Source organism: Trifolium pratense, linkage group LG6 (genome assembly GCF_020283565.1).
Source record: "Trifolium pratense cultivar HEN17-A07 linkage group LG6, ARS_RC_1.1, whole genome shotgun sequence".
NCBI classification, from domain to species: Eukaryota; Viridiplantae; Streptophyta; class Magnoliopsida; order Fabales; family Fabaceae; genus Trifolium; species Trifolium pratense.
This window is the reverse complement of record NC_060064.1, coordinates 8,813,004-8,830,194: the sequence shown is the minus strand read 5'-3', so window position 1 is coordinate 8,830,194 and position 17,191 is coordinate 8,813,004. Positions and strand designations below refer to the sequence as shown.

At 34.7% G+C, this 17,191-nt stretch overlaps 1 pseudogene; it reads right to left on the bottom strand.

Annotated features, from left to right (window-relative positions):
• The window catches only part of LOC123891675, a 37,345-nt pseudogene that overhangs the window by 3,756 nt on the left and 16,398 nt on the right, over window positions 1-17,191 (bottom strand).

Genomic DNA, 17,191 nt, shown 5'->3' with positions numbered 1-17,191 from the left:
TAAAAAATAAATTCATCAGATCTTGTGATTTTGTTGCAGACAGAATTATAAAAAATCCTTCATAACAGCTGAAACAAAATATACCTGTAATTTCTGGTCTTCTTCCTTATCCATTGCTAGCTGCTTTTGTAGTTCTTGGATTTTCATGGTGTAGTCAGTTTTCTCCCCCTATGTTATGTACTACACGTGTTAGAGCATCAGATAATATAAGCAAGAAAAGAAAAAAAGTTAGTAACTACCTTTGTTGAACTCCTAAACCTTTTAATGAGTGCTTCCAACTATACTGTCTGTAAAATCCATGATTATATCAAGCAACCGCAATTAATGTCACTTATAATTCCAATATCTTTTAATGGACCCCAGTCTTTTTATTTCATTCAGTGAATTTGGTACCTTATGCTTTCTTAAACGCATTGCTGATTGCCACTCATTAGAGTTAAGCCTTTCTTCATGGCTCCTAAAAAGGGCATCAGTATAGTGTGCTAGATGAAAATGAGTCTGACATCTCCTTTCCATGGCCTTCTTATCCGCAGTTTTCACATCCTCAGCAATAGAGACTGCAGGTTTCAAATACTGCTCCAAAATTGTTCTTGAGCTGCAAGTTTAGATAAAAACAGGAGAAGAACTTAAATAGTCAAGCATAAAAAACGGATTATATATGATTTGAAAATTAAACAGAATTAAGTTTGTACAATAACTTGCTAGATCTGGTCTCTGCCAACCACTTCCCAATCAACCGATATATATCTGAAGTCTCTTCATTAGTTTTATTTTCTCTTGATATGTAGATTCCAAGGTTGATAGCCATCTCATTTAGACCTTGAGCACGAAATAGCTTTGCTTCTTCAATCTGCCATCCAGAAGCAAATCAAACAATAATACTAATGCCAATTCCTACCAGTAATACTACCGCTGAAATTTTTTAAGCAATGTCTCAGCAAGAGGCAAACAAGCACAGGTAAATGCCAATCTATAAGCAGGTTTCAAAATTACAAACAATGTTACTTAAATTTGTAGCATTTAACTGTATTATAATGGACAAGAGTGTATATATATATTGAGAATTCAATAGGGTTTTAAACAGAAACTTTATTGAACTGCACACAAATACACAAATCTGGTAGATGGACTTCTACTACCAAATTAGACACTGGTTGGAGGTGGCTAGAGCTTTACTTTTCTCAAGTAACGTACCAAATTATTTCTGGGGTGAAGCAGGTTTAACTGCTGCATATTTAATTATAACAGAATGCCCTCCAAAGTTCTAAATTTTCAAACTCCAATTCAAATTTTCAAAGAATATTTTCCTGTTGCTAGCATTTCAAATTATTTGACTTTAAAAATCTTTAGTTGCACAACTTTTGTTCATGAATATAAGAATATTGGCAAACTTGAACCCCATGCTATAAAAGGTGTTTTCATTGGGATATAAATATTTTAATCCAAATCACAAGAAAATGTTTATCACTATAAGATACATTTTTGCAAAATGAGTTGCAAACTCATCAAAATTGTAGTGGTAAGGTTTACAAAACAAATGGAGACTTAGCTTGTGATTTCAATCTACTTATTTATTTGAGGGCGCATTTGTCCTGACACGGTACTGGTGAGCCCAACACATTGGGTGCAAGGTTAGACTTGGGTGTTAATAAGACTTCACTTGAGATTTATAATTTGGCAAACTATTACTTCAATTAAATATAATTATTACTGAAATACATGAACTGAGGCCATGTAGCAGTTCAGAAAATTTTCATATGAATTATATGCATGTTTTTATTTCTGAATGCATTTTATCCATCCTATTTTAACAATCCAAGCAATGAAACCTAGTATCATCCCACTCCATTCTAACCATTTCCATCAATCCCAGCTTAACTTTGAATTAAAGTAATTAATAGCATTGTAATTTTTTTCTTAGGATTGATTCTAAAGAGTCTATATTTCATGAATTGTATTAGTGTATATAAGAATTACTGCTACAAGGTTTGTATAACATTTTTCGGGTCATGCTAACAAGTGTCCTAAGTGCACTAGTTAAGGAAGATAAAAGTAGAAGTTTTGTATTGGAAACAACAATTTTCAAACTGCTAAAAAGTTGAATACACCATTTCCTACAAAAAAATTCTATGTTTATTTCCTTAACCAAGGTCATAAGGGCACTCATTAGCATTTTCCTTTACTTAAAATTACTTGAAGGGGTTTTATTAAGACTCATTAGCATTTTCCTTTACTGTAAACGACAGTATACAGTTCATGGAACTGCCGAATTGGTAGCCACAACTTAAGTAAAACTAACTGCTTTCCATTTCAGTTCAACCTCCTATGTGCCTAAAGCTACAGCGTCAAAATGCATAATATGTCCTTTCCATCCATTTGAAGTAGTGTTGTGTTAAATATTACATTAAGGTAGGAAATGAAAAACAACACCGATGATAAGATTACAGGCATAATGTTAATTCACATCAAACCAGCTCTACAAGCACTTACAAAAGATTCATGTAATAAATTAACAAAAACTGACGATTTTACCTTTTGACCTCTCACGCAGATCCGATAGGAAATTTTCCACAAGTTCGATATTAACGCCTTTGGAATGTATCTGCAATAATACAAAATTATTAAACCATATGTACTGGTAGCAATATAGAAACGGTCCGAGAGTTGGGAAAATCAAGGCTGATAGCAAGGAATAAGTGCAGAAAAAATGGATACAGAAAAGTTAAAGACAAAAAGAGAAGCAGTGCTTTCTTTGGATCATGAAATCAATCACACCCAATAATTTCAAATGATGAATCCTCCACACCACTCCCCATTCCCATCACATCACCCTTTGTATTGTCCATTGTTTTATATCGAATGATGACTCCTCCATTCTGTTAGAGTCTGGAATAACAGTCACCACCACCCCGAGGCCCATAATCCCACCCAAAACGAGTTCACCTCCTCCTCAAAGTGTAAGTTTAGGAAAGTGGTCTAAATGAGAAAGAAATCCTCCTGTCATGTTCAGTGAGATTATCCCACTTCATGGGAACTTGGCATGCCTATTCAATACATTCTAATCTCCTAACCATTCCAATGTCTAATTTACTCACCACCACAATAATATAAACTTTCAATGTAGATATTCAGATAATAGAAGTTATGTATTCTAATGTGTTTAGAACAAAAGGATTACAAGGATTAAATAGAGGGAGGAGGCACAGAGCCATCCTCAGTCTAGGAAACTTAAAAGTAAATACAATAATTCCTCATAATCAAGAAAATTAAAAACAGAAATCAACTAACGAGATAAGATAATATAATTATGGAATCCCTCTTATTCTAGGAAACAAATAATGCAATGCTCGATAATCAGCATTTATGTGGCATATACATTCAAAAAATTATAAAATCAACAATTTTTTTTGTGAATTAAAATATTACCATGACAAGAGACCTTTGGTAAGAATCAAATGAATGTAAAGCTTTTTGGCCTCTTTCAGTCGAAAGAATTCCCTGTTAATCCAAACCAATGATGTAATTAATCATAACAGAAGCAAGGAATCATTTGCAATTAATTCATCACAAGTACAAAGCACAAGCAATATTAAAAATGTAATCTATTTTTAGAAGTAGTATGTATAGCATGTAAACTTTCTGTTTTAGACCAATCAATTACAACACTGAAGTATTTTATACAAATAAGGTACAAAATGTAAACAGTTTGCCAATAATCACAGATACAACCAACGTATGTTCGTCCTAGTGACAAAACATTTGATTCCCCTTAAGAAAATTCTTAGGATGGAAAATTAGACACTGGAATAGTCAATGTTTGCTTATGTGGCTCCCACCTATCACAATTATAATTTGTCCGGGTCTGATGCAGCTTACAAATACCAACGGTCTCAGACCAAAAACAAGCATGCCACCATATCAACGACTGTATCTCATTTAATTTTACGTTTTAAGTACAAAAATAGAATATAAATATCAATGAGTTTCTGCAAAGGCCAAATAAAAGTGAAATACACTTACACGAAGAGTTTGTGATGCCGTATCAACAACTTTAACTGAATCATCCATCAGATACTTCATAAGTAATTTCATAAGGACAACTAAAAGTTCTTCAGATATGCACACGCCTATGTTGTAACTGGTTTCCCCTGTACTGCAGTAATCAATTGATTTGCACGGATGGATACGAGTACTCTTGCCTGGAAGTTGGAAAACAACAGAGTGTGGATCCCCAGCACCAACCTGCAGCAGTGTAGCCTCAATAAAGGTTCTTTACAAGAAGGGATATAATCTATTTGATAAGCGCACGGTTTAACAAGATAATTTAATTGCTAAAAGTTATTTACACAATGATAATTTAATATACACTGTATTTATTATTTAATTATTTCTCCTCATCTAATAAATATCTGAAAATTAGAACTACAAAAGGTAGAAGATAATTTTCGACCAAAAAAGAGTGATGCAAGTCAGCAAACTACAATATAAATAATTGTCTGTCAAATCATAGCCACGAAAAAGGGAGTGAAATTTTAGTAGATCCTACGAAAATTTCTACCAGTAGTGAAGAATGTGTTAGACAACCCGCGATCATCATAAATTAATTATTGAGGAACCCAAATAGAATGTTACAAATGGTAACGGCTGGTGCCTCCTAGGGAAAGGATCCATGTTCAATCCCAGGTATAAAAATTTCTAGAGGACGGGCTGTACCCATTGAGCTATGGGATCCCCAGAGTTTCCCCACAACGTCCCATATGCCATTTTGTTGTGAGACTTATATATAAATAAAAAACGAAGAGAACAAAGCGCACAGAGAGTAAACATGTGAAATTGAAGTGTGACAAGTGAAAAGACGAGGAGAACATGAAGCTCTTGTTGATGCCTAGCTCTACCATACCCTGGAAATGAAATCTGAAACCAATTCTCTGGCACCACCTGCATCATCCGACCCACACATGTGAACAAGTGTCCAAACTGCATGCACAATTTCATGATCACCATGCCAATACTTGTCCTCCAAGTGACCTGCTCTCCCTCTTCTTTGAAAGGTTTCTTCAATCAGTAACTTCTTGTGCAATGCCTGGAGACTGAAGAAAAGTCGTATTCAAAAATCAAAATCACAAATCACGGAAACTTCAACACTACGTAACCAAATTGCAAGTTATAATGTAGTTCATCTAATATTAATTATGTAAATATGTGTCCTCCAATTCTCGCTCACTCTAAAAAAACTCATGCATACGGTATTATTTTCATGAAATTAAGACTTTAAATTTAGTTATATATTTAAATAACAGGAAGCAATATTGAGCTAGCATCATAGGTTTGTAGGTCATGTCTAACATGAAAAAGTGGTTCAAGTGATACATGGAGCACAAGTCATGAATAACATTATAACAAATACGAATTTTACAAAATTCACCGTTGGATTGAAAGTTTATAAATCGCATAGATCATCAATTTTTTTTTTAAGAAATTGAAAATCATTTGATATGTTATTGAGACCCATCAAATTAACGGTATTCAATAAAAACCGATAAACCATTAATCTTGATGAGTCTCAGTAGTATATCGTACGATTTTCAATTTCTTTAAAAAAAATTATGGATGACCTATATATGATATAAATTTTCAATCCAACGGTGGATTTTGTAAAATTCGTATTCGTTATAATATTATTCATGACTTGTGCATCATGCACCAATTGAACCACTCTTTCATGTTAGACAAAGCCTACAATGAAAGATAAAAAATATGAAAGACTGTTGAGAAAGGAAATCACCTTGACAAAAGTAACCGTGGTGGAAGGTAGCAAGACCTCTTTACAAACTGAAAATGAACAATGAAACAGATAACAAGTTAAAAGAGAATTACCAAACCACATGCTCAAGACTTTCTGAAAAATCCTTTTAATGTTTTAAAAATATTTGTTTAAGCTTGTAGAAAAAATAGGATGAATGCTGTTTATGATTTAATTCTTTTAATGTTTCTGCAGAGGTTACTTTATTTGAAGATGTGCCTTTCTTTGCAAGACCAGCTCCAACAGAGTCTACTCCGCAGGTTCTATCTATTCCATCATTTGAATTCGAAACATCTGTCATTACTCACAGACCTCCACAACCACATACTGGTCCCAATACGTACCCGGTACCGGTACTATCCCTCAAATGGAGTACCCATGCTTCATATATAAATATGTTCGAGTTCTACATACCATTCCTACTGATTCTAATGATTCAGTTAAAGAGACCAACACTTATGAGCGTAATCGTGTTCGAATTTCAGGTGATTCAGATTCTGTTCCAATTCCTTCTCATGCTGCAGTTTCACCTAGTCCTACTGTTGATTTACCTATTGCTCTTCATAAAGGTAAACGGTCTACCTAGTCCTTCTGATGAAATGACTGCATTGGAGTCCACTGTTGTCGGTGGGTTTTTGCTATTAAAGAAGGCCCTGATGGACAGGCTAGACGAATGACACTTATCTGTGATAATCAGGCTGCACTGCACATTGCCTCAAACCCAGTTTTTCATGAGGACCAAACAAATTGAGATAGACTGTCATTTCGTCAGAGAGAAGATCGAATCAGGCGACATTGTCACAAGCATTGTCAAATCTAATCATCAATTGGCAGATGTCTTTACAAAATTACTGCGAGGTCCTTGAATCAACTACATATGTGACAAGCTTGGTGCATTTGACTTAAATGCTCCAGCTTGAGGGGGAGTGTTGATATTTAATAAATATTGTAAATATACTCTAGAATATCCTAGATTATTCTTAGCATAGCATGTTCAATAGCACATACTCCTTTTGTAATCAATGCTCTTAATAATAGAATGTCCTCTTGTACTCTTTATATTTTTCCCTTTCAACAGGACCCTTACAAGTTCATCAATATGCAAGTAGATTATAATTCTTTACCTTCAATATGTGGTCACGAATAGAGTAAGTGTGGCATAATTCTTCATGAAACTTCCGTATCTCATCAAACATTTTTAATTCGGGAAATGGCTCTAACTCCTGCAAAAATATTTTTTATGCATACATAAATTATAATAAGATCAGATCCTTGAAACTTGAAACAAAAGAGAAAGTTGAATAGAAGAAACTCACTTTGAAGTAGATGGATCAGACTCCAAAGTAAACGTACGGAGCAGAGGTAAACCTTTTGATATAAAACTATCAAGTGATTCTATCCTTTCAGAAGGAATGCAACATGCCACTAACTTTGAAACAAGAAACTGAACAAAAGACGAAGTTGTAAATAATGGAATAAAAAAATCAAATGAAGTGAAAACATTGTAAAATTGAAATAATATAAACCTGGAGCTGTTCCCCAAGCATGCTAGTGATATCAGATGATAAATGCTCCTTACAAGATTTCAACAACGCAGAAAGTATACGACAACATTGGACTTGTAAAGCAGGACATCCAATCAATGGTCCAATCAAGTTGAAAAGATAACTGCATTCACTCAAAATTTAAGAACAGTAAATGAGAAATAAATAGATCAAAACTTCAAACTTATCAACTTCAACATTCAAATTTATCAATGACCCTGGAAAGGTTGGCAAATAACATATATACATAAATAAGGGCATACATTTAGGGTTACGGTGAAAACAACCAATCAGCAACAAGGAAAATCTGAAGGAGAAAATTAACGGTAAAAAGCTAAAACCTAGTTCAGATATTAATTGCACAAATAGGATCTTATCCCCATCAAACTTGTTAACTAGTTAATCATTTAGATCTTATTCTACTACAATAAATCTGGTAAGATAGTGGATCCCACGAAAGTCTATAGGAAGGGTCCAATAAGGGGGTTGAACCCAACAAGTTTATACTCATAAGCAAAATCCTACTAAAAAGCTTAACTGTAATGAGGAGGGAAACGTGTAGAAGGAGATGGAGAAAGTTAATTATAGAAATTAAAAATTATAAATATGATAGTACTATAGCAGGGTACAAATACGGATGGTCTGTTTTTGTCAATTGTTTTATTTTTCTCTGTAATTCAGCTCTGATATCAACAATACAATCTACCTTTGACAAATCAAATTCTTTCCTATTAAATTGATCTTGTTCAAAGTATATTTGGGGGAGGTAATCCCTAGTGCATCCACACTAAGATGACATTGCAATGCATTGACACTCAAAAAATTTCATGTTTCCACAAATGTCCACTCTTCAAAACCTGGAAGCTTTGCTGTGCAGTCAGTACCAATTGGTGAGATCGCAAGACTTGATACTGAAAGGGCATGAGAGGGAACAAGAGAAAGTGAGAAAATATTTGAGAACGGGAAAGAAAAGTAAGAATTCTGCCTGGATTGAAACCTGACTAAATGAGCAATTGATTATAGAGGGTAATTTTTTTTACCATACAAGGATTTTATAACCTGCAAACAAGATCTGACTCCCCCCTAAGCAACAAAACCAAGTGGTTGCTCCATATAGATTTCCTCTCGTAAAAAGGCTGTTATCTTATGGCAGCCATAAACAAGAACACGCAAACATATGCCTGTTAAGCAATTGAAGAGAAGGTAATATTTCAATCTAGATCAAGAATTTGAGTGTAACTAGTAACTATTAGTTGAGCTTTCAAATGAGCACCTGCCACCAATGCCAACTTTTATAACAATGACCCGCTAATAGCTAACAGTAGAGTTTCCATGAGAAAGTAGAACAAGGGTCCATGAAGGATTGGACTCCAAAGCAGCCATTGTTTGTTGTCGTCAAGTATAGATAAGGTTGTCTAGATAGTCTTAGGAATACCGACAAAGGGATAGAAAAAACAACTAGGAGAAAGATTATGAGCGACAAGTGAAACCAAACACTTGAGGGAAAAAAACATACTAGGGGTCCTTCAAAAATAGCAAAGTAAGGAATCTTATTACCCAATGTTCAGGATGGCATATGTAAAAGAATTTTAAGAGAGATTCATTAGAGATGTAGAGAGGCGAGACAATTGCGAGAGAGAGTCGTTGGACAATATGACAGGCTGAGGGAAATGTGCGAAAGAAGCACGGAAACAAGCACAAAAATATGCAAAGTTTTTCTAGTGTGTTTTAAAGCTGAAATCCCTCAAAAACCTCCACAAAAAAGCTATACTCCCTCTGGTTAATCTCAAATATAAGCAAAAAACATTGTCACACCTTTTGGTCTAAAATATAAGCATCGGTTAACTATCTTTTTATCATATTTAATGCTATTATTCCCCAATGAGTGCTAGGAACACTCTTTTCAACACTCACTCTAATTGGTTGAAATCAATGTCGGCGCCTCCCTCACTTTGGAAATAGGTCCCACTTATGTTTTACTACCCGAAAGCAGCTGCAACATTTGCTACACTGAAACGTGACGCAACTGAGGGGCTATACAGTCACCCTGTGCTACTCTGAAACAGCATGCTATTCATTACACTGATTAAAGGCAATTGTATAAGAGAAAGTCTGGAACAAACATAATTTGGCACGTCATAGACTGTTCAACAAACGCAAGACAATTGAATTGAATACCATCACTCAAGAATGAACATATTTCTAGTTACAATATCTTTCATATATGACATACATGATCTGTCCATAAAACTTACTTGGATGTGCTTAAAACAGCAACTCTCTGACCAAGAACACCAATAAGCACTTCAATTCCAGACAATCGGTGGCACTTATGTCTGTAATGAGACGCTGCTGTAATTTTATAATGAATTTCTACCAAAAACTGCCAGTTAGAAAACAATTGAATTCATTATAATCACCAAGGCAAGAATATAAGAAAATGGGGAAAGGATATCAAAATGGTGTTGTCAAGTCTGGGAAAAGGATATCAAAATGGTATTATCAAGTCGTATGAAATAAAAAGTACCATGAAAACTCTATCAGGGCGAAAAATGTTGATCTTATCAACAACAGCAGCAGTTGTGTGACTACCATCCCTACATCTCAATAAATATTACATATCAAGATACAGATAGTGATAGGATTAAATATAAACAGTAAGTTAGAGAAGATAACTCACGAGTCCAGAAATCCATCAACAACTGTTTGAATTACACTTGACACTGCATCCATGGAAAAGAAAGGGACCACAGGGTCGGAAGAACAAGAGCACAAAGATAAAATACAGCTGACTATCGAGACCTAAATGTACACATGAAGAACAATATATGTTAAAACTTGCAACAAAAATATCTCCTCAAACAAATCCAGTAATTAATGATAAAGAATACTATTATTACAACGGATGCTATTTAATTATAAGCTGAAAAACTTTACATTAATTTCAAACAAATATGATTAAAATGGATCCACCTCAAAAGATATTGGGAATAAAAATGTTTAATAGATATCAGCACCCACACTCAAAGCCAATGCATATGAAAACAACCAAGTAAAAATGCACTGAGGTTTGAGAAACTGTCATTACAAATATGCTTTCAGCAGAAATTAACAAAAAGTTATTAATAGATATAATTATTAGAGATCCTACGGTGTCTAGTGATATGGACAAAATAGTGGTTATAACTTATAAGTGGGGCTATCCTGTCTCCCTGAGCTAGTTTTTAAGATTGAGTTAAGCCCAAGCTCAAACTCTAAGAACCTATTATCAAGATACTCGCACATATTCATTCCCTGCGGCATAGGGGAGGGCTTTTAATTGTGGGACAGGCCTTCGACACCATGAGTTAGCTTTTGGGATGGATTTAGGCCCAAAACAAAAATCCAAGAGTGGAAATTATTTCTCAATATTTTGAAGTAGGAACATTCTCCTGAAAATAATTTGATCTAAAATCTAAACATTATCTAAACTATATTTTCAAGTTTCTATCAATAAGATAATTTTCCTATAAAAAGTTACAATAAACATACGACTGTTATCGGTAAATATTATTTTCTGTAAAACAAAAAAACCCTAAAGAGCAGAGCAGCAGACCAAATGTCTCTTTATGAATTCGTCTCGTTCTTTCACAGTAATCTGACCAAGTTCAAGAATAGAACTCTGAAGCACACGAGTTCCCCCCTCCGATCCTGGTTTCTTACTACAATGCAAAGCCATAGAAATTGAAAATATCGAAGCGAAGTGGGGTTTTATAAGAACTGTCATAGGTTGGCAAGTGACCTGCAAAAGGGAACTTTGTTAGAGAAAACAACATACAGACACTGCACTTAAGAATCTATGATCCATGTATGCAGTAAAAGAGATGCCAAAGTTTTGATCATTCAACCAATGGCAATCCTAAAAGCATAAGGGCATCTAATTGATATAATTTCTATTTCGTACAGAATGAAATTTAGAAGCTTCCATATTATATATTAACATAAAATATCATATCAGTTATGGATCCTGCTCACACCTTGGCAACCCAATTAAGATCAGAACTATTTTGATGAAGAAGCAGAGCAGGAAGAAGCCATGGACAACAGTACTGAAGGAAATTTCCAGGTTCTGCATCTGGTATAAAAAGATGCCTTGTCTGTAGAGCAACAAATCAATAATTAATGCTGAGGAAATTTTTCATCAGAATACATCAAATTAAAGCTGTTACCAAATAAAAAACATCACCACAGAAAATGTTTTAGATCACGACATTGATTCATGAACAAAAAAGTACCTCAGGGTATGCATAATGAGGTCTTGAAAAAAATATGCTTGCTAGGATATGAAATGTAGTGGAACACAAACAAACTGTTGATATTAAATAATTATTGTAAATATACTCTAGAATATCCTAGATTATTCTTAGCATAGCATATTCCATAGCGCATATTCCTTTTGTAATCAATGCTCTTAATTGTAGAATCGGCTATATAATAGAATGTCCACGATGCTCTTTGACACCATTCAACACAAACAAATTGGCATTTCCATAGGTTCCTATTGCATGACTATATAATAGAATATCCTACTTTAAGGCCGGTTATCTAATTCAGGTATGAGTTCGGAACAGTATTCTAAACCTTAATAAAGGTACTTAAAGAGTAAATTGTGCTTTTATGTTCCTCGGCATGACTGAATAATTTCTGGATATCTTGGTTATGTTCTCCAACTTTGGAACAAGACAACTTTAAAGCCAACCAAATGCTAAATTAAAACCAATTACAAAAAGACTTGATCCATCCACACTCTCTGCTAGTATAACAATTAACAATAAATTTGAGGTAAAGAGAAAACTAACAGAAGGTGGCAACAAAATAACATTAGGTTTTAGCTAAGTCGTAGAATATAGACCTATCTCAACCCCAGAAGTAAATTTGAGTTGTGAGGATTGCCTAAGCCTTGTAAAGACTACTTTATCCACAATAGTTAATGTGGGATTTCAGACACACCCCCTCACAGCCAGCAGAATGAAGGTGCTGGAGGTTGCAACAAAGGAAGCCAAAGGTGGCTGGCTGTAAGGGAAGTGGCTAGGGTTTTGAACAGTAAGATATGACCAGTAGCCTATATACCTACTAATGACCAACTCATATGAAATCTCAAGTTCTTAGGTGAAAGCTCGTTTAAGTTTTACTACATATCCATCTTTCCAACATGCTAAATTATTTCTGATAATTTTGAAAGTAAAAAACCATTTTCAACATTTCTGAAAATATTTCCTCCACTCCCAACCTGCATCAGAACACGCGATCTCTTCTTCTCTTCTCTAACTGCATCCTTCTTCCACAAAACCCTCCTTCACAAGATCTCCAACCAGATCAGCAGCCACCCACAAGATCTCCAACCAGATCGGAAGCCCTCCTTCACAAGATCAGCAACACATCTTCCATCTCCTTCGTCGAGAACAAGTTCTGAACACATCGTCACATGCAGCTACCATCTCCACCAATTGCCACTCTGCAAAGACATGGTCCATGTCAGCATGACCACACTTCAGCCCTTTGATGGTAGCAAGACATTTCTCTCTTTCCAACTTCAGCCCTACACTCGCAGACATGCAAATGGCCTCTGATGTAAACCGAAGACATTTCTGGTCGCCCTCACCCTCGCAAAGTGTGTCTCACCACTCGGTAGTAGCAAGACATTTCTCTCTTTCCAACTGCAGTCACAAACTCGCATCCACACAAATAGCCTCTATTGTACACCAAAGACATTTCTGGTCGCCCTCTCCCTCTCTTTCCCTAATCGCTGATTTGAAAACGGTGTTTAGAAAATATTAAACATATTTTCTAATTTTAAACATTTAGAAATAAGACAATTTTCAACTCTTCAATTTGGAAGCGTAATTTTTTTATCAAATTACAAATGGAATTTAAAATATCACTCGCAGCTTGTTGATGTCCTATATTTAAGGATCACATGCTCAAGACTAGCAGGCTTTTTATTAGAGCAGTACTAGAACCAAAATTAAGCTATTACCTTGCAGTAGATCTCACTCAATACTTAGTAACATGTATAAGGAACTAATTACCTTAACAAGTGCAGCCAAGCTTACACTGCAAGCTACCCAACAAAATAGAAGTGATCCCAAAATTTCCTCTAAATACTGCAAAAAAAGATAATTGAAATCAAAAGAAACCATTTAGTATTCGTAACCTATTTGAAGCTTCAATACATAATGTGTTAGGAACCCAAAACTCAATGGATAAAATAAGAAAAAAAAACAACTAACAATGGAATGTATTATTTATGAAAAAGGGGAAATTACAGTAGAATATACTCCTACTGCCCAGAGCTAAGCTCCTCTTAGAGAATGGATGATTCTCTCTCTAAGCCAAACCAAATGGTTTCTAACAGAAAATATCTGAATGCCTCCCCCGCCTCTCTTTCCTCCTCTTATAACAAACTTGGCTACAACTACACCCTTTGCCACATCATCTAATTCCCTCTCTTTTTTTATATTTTCCAGTGTCACTATTTTGGCCCACTATTCTCAATTGGGTTCCTATCATAATGAAATTATTTTTGTAAGTACCAACGTAAGGTCTAGAATGTTGTTGAAGTTCAAAAGCATGAAATCAAGTTATTGTCCAAGATCATAATAGAGCAAATAAGCATCTACCAATAAAATTTTCTATAATAAAAATAATGGGTTCTTCTATAAAAATAAATTACAATTAAATTTGCATCTAACTATAAATACTTCTTTTCTGAAAAGGCAAAACTCAAAATTTTTATCAAGGTTAAACATTTTTCAATCTAATGTCACAAAAGTACATTTGGTAGTACCAAACTACAGAAATAGGATAGACAATTACAATCAAATAGACATTGCACAAGGTCAAAATTAAAACAAAGACATAAAAAACAATCACCTTCATTCTAGTCGTATACTGAAGCTCCTTAGCAAGATTGTCAAGTACAGCGCAGACCAATTCCCTAAAACACGTTACGGAAGATAAGACACTAAAGAAAAGGTTTTTAAAATGACGCGGAAATATTCTGTACCTTTGACAAGGATCAATGGCAGAAACCACGCATATCATAAAAACAGCCTGAAAAAAGGCATCAAGAATCAGAAAGGAAACAAATGGCACTGCTAAATAAAAAGGAAAACTTGACTATTTTGTATCATGCACTAGAATAACACTAGACAGAGGCATAGAATGGATCAAAGCACTTTAAAAAGTAAACAGAAAATAGAAATGTCACATCAATAAGATTACCTCTAACTCCACCTTCTCACTATGTAATGCAACATGCATCAGAGTAATTAAAACTGTTTCCATTATAGGTTGAGGCTGAGGACCAGCTGCAAGCACCTCCTTCGCATTGATAGTTTTTCCTTTGGAATAGACCACCAGAGGAACGCCAAAATTTGAACAGGGAAAACAACCAAAGCCAAAAGATGATCGTGGATATCCTTATATGAAAATTTTCTCATAGGGGGAATGGGGAACTAATTGATGGTTCACTGAGTGACCACCATAACCTACGAACAGCTGGTGATATGGATTCAACTGTGGGAAAGAGGAAAACCTATGATTCCACTGATTAGGATTAATTACGTTGATTAGGATTTATTCTGTTAGTATTTATTTTTAATAAGTTAGTTCAGTATTGTTAGGATAAGATTTAGAGTTAAAACAAATTATTCTATTAAATAGGATTATTATCTTTTAAATTTAAATGAATAGTAAATAGGATAAGTTAGTAATTAACCTAGTTTAATTATGATTTCTATTGTAAGCCTATTTAAAGACATTCAGATTTGGAATAAGAATCAATCAATTATTATAAAAAATTATCAAAAATAAAATTGTGAATTCAAGACGAGATTCTGTCGAGGATGGGCCCGCTTTTGTCTTCATCATAGGTCAAAAGAAAGGTTCCCCGCGTCTAAGACTCTATTAACCGATCCAAGACTAAGGGACCATAACAATATGGTATCACGGGCCAACATGGCTGACGTGGATTTAGCATCAATAATGAAGGTAGATAGCTAACCAGGCAGACTGGATAAGTAGATAGCTAACCTCTCCATCAATGTTCAAGGAGCCAATAAAGGTCCAAGAAAAGACAATCCAGGAGATGCAAGAAATAGCAGTAGCAATAACAATGCACAGGCAGACAAAACAGCTCACAGATGGAAGAACCCAGAATGGTGCGATTCAGACCGCTCGCCAACTGCAAGCAACCAGAACTGGAAGAACACTGAGGATAAACATTGAAACTTCAGCAACCAGAGAATCTACGAGTTGCTTTGAATATACCTCGAGTATTTGAACGCAAACTTAAGGGCACACAAGGACTGCTTTCGAAAAGGGATAATGAGGCTTATCCGGAATTTGAGCTTGAGGACAAGCTCAAGGTCGATAGGGGAAGTGATGATATGGATCCAACTGCGGGAAAGAGGAAAACCTATGATTCCGCTGATTAGGATTAGTTACGTTGATTACGATTTATTATGTTAATTATTTTTAATAACTTAGTTCAGTATTGTTAGGATAAGATTTAGAGTTAAAACAAATTATTCTATTAAATAGGATTATTATCTTTTAAATTTAAATGAATAGTAAATATAGGATACGTTAGTTATTATTAACCTAGTTTAATTAGGATTTCTACCGTAAGCCTATTTAAAGGCATTCAGATTTGGAATAAATAAGAATCAATTATTATCAAAAATAAACTTGTGACTTCGAGAACGAGCCCGTTTTTGTCTTCATCATAGGTCGAAAGAAAGGTTCTCCCGCGTCTAAGACCGTGTTAACCGATCCAAGAACAAGGGACCATAACAGATGGTTTTATAGTTCTGAATTCAAAGAATTTAGAGAAGCAAAGAAGAAAAAATCTGAATATTTTTCATTCTGAATCTGAAGAGAAAATGAGATATTTATACAAATAATTGACAGTTGTAACTGGAACTGCCTAAAGTAAATACAGCTGGAACTAATAAAGCACTGCCTGAGGAAGTTACAGCTTGGCTAATAGAGATAGAGCTGGCACTAAATCCAAAGCAGTTAGATGACTGTGCTAAGCTAAAAGGCCCAGATACTATAATACATTAGTATTCTTAAAACATGGAAGTGCAAATGAATATTTACTGTTGTTAACGGAACACAAAAAAAAGTTACAACCTAAAACTGCAAAACCGTCATCAATTAAGGTGTAATCGTAAAATAATAAACGTGAGCATCAATCAAGTTGTGAAAAACCCATTTCAATGGAAACATTGCTTTGAGATCTTTTGAAGTGAAACTAACCATAAGTCCTGAAAAAGCTCTTCATGGCCATCCCATGTTTGGAAAAGAACACCAATCCTCCTTGCAAATGATAAACGAACCCGATAATCCATATCATTGAGCATCAAAAGTAATCTGTCTATGATTGTGTTGTTTTCGTCTATCATTGTCTGTTAAAACAGAAAAAACACTGTATAAGGTATTAAATCAGTGCTGTTAGTTTTTTGTTGCCGACAATTGCAATAGTAATATTATGATTAGGTAGTTCCAACTGAAATTGTAATTTTGCATAGGTTTGGGTAGGTTTAACTGAATCTTGATATACCGTAATAATAACTGAAATCAGACAGCAAAAATCATTTTCACCAGAAACATCAAAACTCTCATTTATCTCACGGTACCTAAAAAAACATAAAAATCGGGCCGAGAAAATTATAAAAATCACCTGACAAAATTGAGGGTGGAGTGAAATAAGATTAAAGATGCAATCAATAAGCTTCACCCGTCCAAACCAATCAAGATCAATTTTTGAAAGTTTAAGTTTCCTAGTGACTCAAAGCAC